Source organism: Arachis stenosperma, chromosome 7, assembly GCF_014773155.1.
Source record: "Arachis stenosperma cultivar V10309 chromosome 7, arast.V10309.gnm1.PFL2, whole genome shotgun sequence".
NCBI classification, from domain to species: domain Eukaryota; kingdom Viridiplantae; phylum Streptophyta; class Magnoliopsida; order Fabales; family Fabaceae; genus Arachis; species Arachis stenosperma.
In genome coordinates this window covers 31,045,969-31,054,544 of record NC_080383.1, presented here as the reverse complement: position 1 = coordinate 31,054,544, position 8,576 = coordinate 31,045,969, and the positions used below count along the sequence as shown (strand labels likewise).

Genomic DNA, 8,576 nt, shown 5'->3' with positions numbered 1-8,576 from the left:
TCCATTCAAATTTTGAGAGATCATGTTGACCTGTTGAGTCAACACTTTGTTCTGAGCCAATATGGCATTCAGAGTATCAATTTCAAGAACTCTTTTCTTCTGAGGTATCCCATTGTTCACGGAATTCCTCTCAGAAGTGTACATGAACTGGTTATTTGCAACCATGTCAATGAGTTCTTGAGCCTCTTCAGGCGTTTTCTTCAGGTGAATAGATCCACCTGCAGAATGGTCCAATGATATTTTCGAAAATTCAGAGAGACCATAATAGAATATATCTAATATGGTCCATTCTGAAAACATGTCAGATGGACATCTTTTGGTCAGCTGCTTGTATCTTTCCCAAGCTTCATAGAGGGATTCACCATCTTTTTGTTTGAAAGTTTGAACATCCATTCTCAGCTTGCTCAGCTTTTGAGGAAGAAAGAATTTATCCAAGAAGGCTATGACCAGCTTATTCCAGGAGTCCAGGCTATCCTTAGGTTGTGAATCCAACCATATTCTAGCTCTGTCTCTTACAGGAAAAGGGAAAAGCATGAGTCTGTAGACTTCAGGATCAACTCCATTCGTCTTTACAGTCTCACAGATCTGCAAGAACTCAGTTAGAAACTGATAAGGATCTTCAGATGGAAGTCCATAAAACTTGCAGTTTTGTTGCATTAAGGCAACTAGCTGAGGTTTTAGCTCAAAGTTGTTGGCTCCAATGGCAGGAATGGAGATGCTTCTTCCATCAAACTTGGATGTTGGCTTTGTGAAGTCACCAAGCATTCTCCTTGCATTATTATTATTTTCGGCTGCCATCTCCTTCTCTTGTTTGAAAATTTCTGAAATGTTGTTTCTGGATTGTTGTAATTTAGCTTCTCTTAATTTTCTCTTCAGGGTCCTTTCAGGTTCCGGATCAATTTCAACAAGAGTGCCTTTATCCTTGTTCCTGCTCATATGAAAGAGAAGAAAACAAGAAAAGAAAGAGGAATCCTCTATGTCACAGTATAGAGATTCCTTTATGTTAGTAAAAGAAGAAAGGGGTAGAAGAAATAGAAGAGGGAATTCGGATATTTAGATGGAGAGAGGTGAAGAGAAGTGTTAGTAATTAAATAATTAAATAGAATAAGAAAAGAGAAGGGAATTTCGAAAATAATTTTGAAAAAGGGGTTAGTATTTTTTGAAAATTAAAGGGTATTAAAATTAAAACATGAAACACTTAATTAATTAAAAAGAATTTTTGAAAAGGAGAGAGGTATTTTCGAAAATTAGAGAGGGAAAAGTAGTTAGGTGGTTTTGAAAAAGATAAGAAACAAACAAAAAAATTAGTTAGTTGATTGAAAAAGATTTGAAATCAAATTTTAAAAAGATAAGAAGAAAAGAAGTTAGATAAGATATTTTGAAATCAAATTTTGAAAAAGATAAAATTTTGAAAAAGATAAGATAAAAAGATAAGATTTTTAAGAAAAAGATATTTTGAAAAAGATTTAATTTTTTTTTTAAAATGACTTAACTAACAAGAAACTACAAGATAAGATTCTAGAACTTAAAGATTGAACCTTTCTTAACAAGAAAGTAACAAACTTCAAATTTTTGAACCAATCACATTAATTGTTAGCTAATTTTCGAAAATTAGATATAAAAGATAAGAAAAAGATTTTGAAAATATTTTGAAAAAGATTTTTGAAATTTTCGAAAAATAATAAAAAAATGAAAAAGATATGATTTTTGAAAAAGATTTTGAAAATATAAGATTTTTTAAAATTGAAATTTTGACTTGACTTGTAAGAAACAACTAATTTTAAAAATTTTTGACAAAGTCAACCCAAAATTTCGAAATTTTAGAGGGAAATAAGGAAAAGATATTTTTTTGATTTTTGAATTTTTAATGATGAAAGAGAAAAACAACAAAAATACTCAATGCATGAAATTTTTAGATCAAAACAATGAATGCATGCAAGAATGCTATGAATGTCAAGATGAACACCAAGAACACTTTGAAGATCATGATGAACATCAAGAACATAATTTTGAAAAATCTTTGATGCAAAGAAAACATGCAAGACACCAAACTTAGAAATTTTTAATGCTTGGAAAATATGAATGCAAAGATGCACATGAAAAACAAGAAAAGACACAAAACAAGAAAACATCAAGATCAAACAAGAAGACTTATCAAGAACAACTTGAAGATCATGAAGAACACTATGAATGCATGGAATTTTCGAAAAATGCAAGAAAAATTTTTAAAGCATGCAATTGACACCAAACTTAAAAATTGACTCAAGACTCAAACAAGAAACATAAAATATTTTTTATTTTTATGATTTTCTAATTTTTTTTGGATTTTTATTAAATTTTTTTTTCGAAAATATTTTTGGAAAAACGAAAAAGAAAAGAAAAATTTTGAAAAAGTTTTTGAAAAGAAAATTACCTAATCTGAGCAACAAGATGAACCGTCAGTTGTCCATACTCGAACAATCCCCGGCAACGGCGCCAAAAACTTGGTGGACGAAATTGTGATCCATATTCTTTTGTACTTGTATGAAATCATTATTATGGCACCGGTTGAATTCACAACTCCGTTCAACTAACCAGCAAGTGTACTGGGTCGTCCAAGTAATAAACCTTACGTGAGTAAGGGTCGATCCCACAGAGATTGTTGGTATGAAGCAAGCTATGGTCACCTTGTAAATCTCAGTTAGGCAGATTAAATTGGTTTATGGTTTCGAAAATTAATAATAAAATAGAAAATAAAAAGGGATAGAAATACTCATGTAAATCAATAGTGGGAGTTTCAGATAAGTGCATGGAGATGCTGTGCTCCTCTTGAATCTCTACTTTCTCATTGCTTTCATCCAATTCTTCTTACTCCTTTCCATGGCAAGCTGTATGTAGGGCATCACCATCATCAATGGCTACTTTCAATCCTCTCGGGAAAATGGTCCTATGCGCTGTCACTGCACGGCTAATCGTCTGGAGGCATCACCCTTGGTTGATAGCTACATCCCATCCTCTCAGTGAAAATGGTCCAAATGCTCTATCACAGCACGGCTAATCAACTGTCGGTTCTCAATCAGGTTGGAATAGAATCCATTGATTCTTTTGCGTTTGTCACTAACGCCCAGCCTTTAGGAGTTTGAAGCTCGTCACAGTCATTTAATACCGGAATCCTACTCGGAATACCACAGACAAGGTTAGACTTTCCGGATCCTCATGAATGCCGCCATCTATCTAGCTTATACCACGAAGATTCTGTTGGGGAATCTAAGAGATATGCGCCCGGCCTAAGGTAGAACGGAAGTGGTTGTCAATCACGCGCGTTCATAGGTGAGAATGATTACGAGTGTCACGGATCATCACATTCATCAAAGTGTTGTGCAACGTATATCTTGGAATAAGAAGAAGAGAGAATTGAATGAAAAGTAATAGTAATTGTATTGAAACTTGAGGTACAGCAGAGCTCCACACCCTTAATCTATGGTGTGCAGAAACTCCACCGTTGAAAATATATAAGTAAAAGGTTCAGGCATGGCCGAATGGCCAGCCCCCTGAGTGATCAAGAGACCGAATAATCAAAGGCTAAACAGTCAAGAGATTAAACTGTCAAAAGATGTCTAATACAATAGTTAAATGTTCTATTTATAATAAACTAGCTCCTAGGGTTTACATGAGTAGGTAATTGATGCATAAATCTACTTCCGGGGCCCACTTGGTGTATGCTTGGGCTGAGCTTGATCAATCCACGAGCTGAGGCTTCTCTTGGAGTTGAACTCCGAGTTATGACGTATTTTGGGCGTTCAACTCCGGATCATGACGTTTTCTGGCGTTTAACTCCAGACAGCAGCATGAACTTGGCGTTCAACGCCAAGTTTTTCTACGTCGTCAATTTCCGAATTTTGAGTGCAGGAAGGTCAGATTCCAACAGCATCAGCAGTCCTTTTGTCAGCCTTTTTCAGAGTTTTGCTCAAGTCCCTCAATTTCAACCAGAATTTACCTGAAATCACAGAAAAACACACAAACTACTAAAACTACCTAAAAACAATGCCAAAAAGCGTATAAATTATCCGCTCATCACTTTACCATATACAATCCTAAAGGGGCTCATACCAATGGGTGTTTTGTAAGCCGTTCAATAAGCCCAAAGTGCATCGGAGAGTTTAGCGCTCCAATCCTTCCGATTCGGCTTCACAATCCTTTCCAACACATGTTTGATTTCCCGATTAGAAACCTCGGCTTGGCCATTTGTCTGAGGGTGGTAAGCCATGGTGACTTTGTGTATGATGCCATACTTTCTCATGAGGCCGTCCATTTTTTTGTTACAAAAGTGGGATCCTTGGTCACTTATGATTGCTCTTGGGGAGCCAAAGCGACAAATGATATTGTTCCTCACAAAAGAATAAACAACATGAGCATCATCCGTTCGCGTGGGGATTGCCTCCACCCATTTTGACACATAATCGATGGCTAACAAGATGTAGAGAAAGCCATTGGAATTTGGAAATGGTCCCATGAAGTCGATTCCCCATACGTCAAAAATTTCACAAAAAAGCATATTTTGTTGGGGGATTTCGTCCTTCTTAGAAATATTTCCAAACCGAATGCATTGGGGACAAGATTTGCAATAGAGAAAGAATCTTTGAGAAGGGTTGGCCACCAAAATCCGCAATCAAGGACCTTTCTTGTCGTTCTTTGGGGGCCGTAGTGGCCACCTCCTTCGGAACTTGTCCAAAGCAAAAACAATAGCTAGGAGTTCCTTTTCGGTAGTAGTGTAGTTGGATTGGGCTCCGTCTAGTGTTTTGGAAGCATAAGCTATGACATAGGGAATCTTACCCTCGCGTTGTGCTAACGCGGCTCCTATCGCATAATTTGAAGCATCAAACATGATTTCAAATGGTTGAGTCCAATTCGGTCCTCGCACAATAGGAGCTTGTGTCAATGCTACTTTAAGTTTGTCATATGCTTCCATATATTCCTTGCTCAGTTCAAATTCAGTGTCCTTTTGTAGTAGTCGAGAGAGGGGTAAGGCCACCTTGCTAAAGTCTTTGATGAATCTCCGGTAGAATCCTGCATGTCCAAGAAAAGAGCGGACTTCCCTCTCGGAGGAGGGGTAAGGTAAACTAGATATGACATTTATTTTTGCCGGGTCTACGGAGATGCCTTCTTTTGAGACTATGTGTCCCAAAACAATGCCTTGTTTGACCATGAAATGACATTTTTCAAAATTTAAGACAAGGTTTGTTTTGGTGCATCTCTCTAAGACTTTTTCAAGGTTACCTAAGCAATGATCAAATGAATCACCGTACACACTAAAGTCATCCATGAAAACTTCCATACATTGTTCTAGAAAGTCCGCAAATAAGCTCATCATGCATCTTTGAAACGTTGCCGGTGCATTGCATAGGCCAAATGGCATACGCTTGTAAGCATACGTTCCAAAGGGGCAAGTAAATGTAGTTTTTTCTTGGTCCTCTAGAGCAATATGGATTTAGAAGTATCCAGAGTAACCATCAAGAAAGCAATAATATGATTTACCGGTTAATCGATCAAGCATTTGGTCAATGAATGGTAGTGGGAAGTGATCTTTTCTTGTGGCCGCATTCAACCTTCGGTAGTCTATGCATACTCTCCAAGAATTTTGCACTCTTGTTGCTATAAGTTCACCACTTTCATTTTTGATTGTTGTCACCCCGGATTTCTTTGGCACCACTTGGACCGGGCTCACCCACTCGCTATCTGAGATAGGATAGATGATGTCCGCTTCAAGTAGCTTAGTGACTTCTTTTTTCACAACCTCAAGAATGGTTGGATTAAGTCTCCTTTGAGGTTGTCGGACCGGTCTTGCTCCTTCTTCAAGAAATATGCGGTGCTCGCATACTTGGGGGCTTATTCCCACTAGATCCGCCAAACTCCACCCAATTGCCCTTTTGTTTTTTCTCAATACATCTAGCAACTTTTCTTCTTGTTGAGGAGTTAACTCTTTTGCAATTATCACGGGGAGCTTTTGGGCTTCATCAAGATATGAGTACCTTAAGTGGGGTGGTAGTGGCTTCAATTCCATCTTTTTGTCATTCTTTGAAGTTTGAGTTTCCGGATGATTTGTATGGTGTGTGGTGTTTAGTTTGCTTGGACCTTCATTTGCTTCTTCAATCATGTACTTCTCATCTAACTTTGCAAGGTGCACTTCGGCAACCATGTTGTCAATTGGGTCACACCGGAATAGAGAGTGATTCTCCGGTGCGTGCTTCATTGCTTCTTCTAGGCTAAAACTCACGACTCTCCCATCTATTTCAAATGAGTAGGTTCCCGAGTAGGTGGTAGTGGCTTCAATTCCATCTTTTTGTCATTCTTTGAAGTTTGAGTTTCCGGATGATTTGTATGGTGTTGGTGTTTAGTTTGCTTGGACCTTCATTTGCTTCTCAATCATGTACTTCTCATCTAACTTTGCAAGGTGCACTTCGGCAACCATGTTGTCAATTGGGTCACACCGAATAGAGAGTGATTCTCCGGTGCGTGCTTCATTGCTTCTAGGCTAAAACTCACGACTCTCCCATCTATTTCAAATGAGTAGGTTCCCGAGTAGGCATCTAGCTTAAATCTAGAAGTTCTCAAAAATGGTCTTCCAAGTAGGATAGATGATGCTCTCTCAGTTCGCTTGATGGCATTTCAAGACATAGAAGTCAATCGGAAACACCAACCCTTTGATATTCACCAACGTCTTCCGCAACACCCGTCACGGTTATTATGCTTTTATCCGCTAGGACAAATCTTGCTGTCGACCTTTTAGTGGTGGCAACTTCAATACCCGTAGACGGAAGCGGCTGATGCTAGCACATGCTCCGAGGTCACACATACAATCTATAAATTGAACTCCATTGACGATGCAAGTGACCATACAGGGCCCGATCATCACACTTCTCGGGCAATGCTCCCATTAAAGCGGAAATAGAACTCCCCAATGGGGATGGTTTCCAATTCAAGAATTCTATCCTTGTTCATGCATAGATCTTTAAGGAATTTGCATATCTAGGAACTTGATGGATAGCATCGAAGAGGGGGATGGTTACCTCACTTTCTTGAATATTTCTACCATTTTGGGTCGGTTCTACGCGCTTTCTAGCTTTCTTTGCAAGTGTTGGAAATGGGAGTGGTTGAGCAATTTCTTCTTCCAAGGTTCTCTTGGCCTTGGGGGTCTCCTTTGTTGGTTGAGCTTCATCCTCAACTATGACTTGTGGTGTCTCCTCTTCCACTACCTCTTCTATATCTATTCTCTCCTTCCCTTGAGCGATTGTGATAGGATTTGAGTCCTGTGCTCCCTTCTCTTTAAATTGTGTTCCGGATCTAAGGGTGATGGCATTGATGCCCCCCTTAGGATTGGGTTGAGGTTGAGAGGGAATGACGCTTTGGATTGGGGGTTGAGGAGTGGGATTTGTTGGTGTGTCCATTCGTGCAAGAAGAGCCTGTAATGTAGAGGTGAGGCCGGTAAGGCCGGAAGCAAGTGTGTTTTGTAGTTCCATTTGGCCTTGGATGATGGTCCGGAGTGTTTTGTCTTGGTTGGAGGGGGTGGTTGCATATGTGAGTTGAGGGATTTGTGATTGGTTGGTTGGTGGTCTTTGATGTGGTGGTTGATATGTTTGGTAGTTTCTTTGTGGGTTTTGTTGGTTGTATGGTTGATTTTGTTGGTTGTATGGTGGCCGGTTTTGTGAGAAATTTTGTGAATTGTTGCTCCATCTTTGACTTCCTTCATTGTTGTTGTTGTCTCTATTCCCTTGTTGATGATTGTCTCTCCAATTTTGATTGTGATACCCACTCCCTTGATTGTATCTTCCTCCTTGATAAGGGTGCCCTTGGTTAGGATTACCGCCTTGGTAGTACCCTTGATTTGGGCGGTCATAGAAATTATGGGTAGCCGCCAAAGTGTTATCTTCTTGAAGGCTCGGGCACTCATCCGTGTAGTGGGAATAGCAAGAACAAATGCCACACACTTTTTGAGGAACCAATTGTTGGTTGTGTTGTTGAGGTGGCGGGGAGTGTTGTTGGTATGATTGAGGTTGTTTGTGGTTGTGTGGTTCAATTGGAGTTGCCTCAAGATGGATGTCATTTCTCAAGGATTGAGTTAGAGCGGTGGTTTCACTACTAGTTGATACTCCTTCACGGTTCTTGGGCGGTTGACTCTTCGTCTCATATGTTGATTGGATTCGGCTAAGTCAATGATAAGTTGCCATGCCTCCTCCGCTGTTTTATATTTGGACAAAGAACCATTGCTAGAGGTATCCAAGAGAGTTCTATCTTGTTCTCGCATCCCTTGACATATGTATCCAAGCAATACTTGAGTGTCAAGCATGTGATTAGGGCATGTGTCTAGTAGCTTACGAAACCGTTCCCAATACTCGTATAGCGGTTCCGTTTCACCTTGCACATACAAGACTTTCCTTCCTTAGCCTATCCATCTTCTCCGGGGGCAAGAATTTATCCAAGAATCCTCTTCTAAGTAAGTCCCAATCGGAGGTGACTTCACTAGATAGAGTGTAGAACCATTCTTTAGCCTTGTCCTCAAGAGAGAAAGGGAAAGCAAACAACCATATAGCAACTTCATC

The 8,576-nt window shown here is 39.3% G+C and overlaps 1 non-coding gene across 1 annotated transcript; it reads left to right on the top strand.

The window, feature by feature from the left end:
• The first annotated feature begins 298 nt into the window (after positions 1 to 298).
• LOC130943052 (small nucleolar RNA R71) lies at positions 299 to 402 on the top strand. The gene has a single exon (XR_009071589.1). It is a non-coding gene; the product is annotated as a small nucleolar RNA R71 (small nucleolar RNA).
• Positions 403 to 8,576: the final 8,174 nt, after the last annotated feature.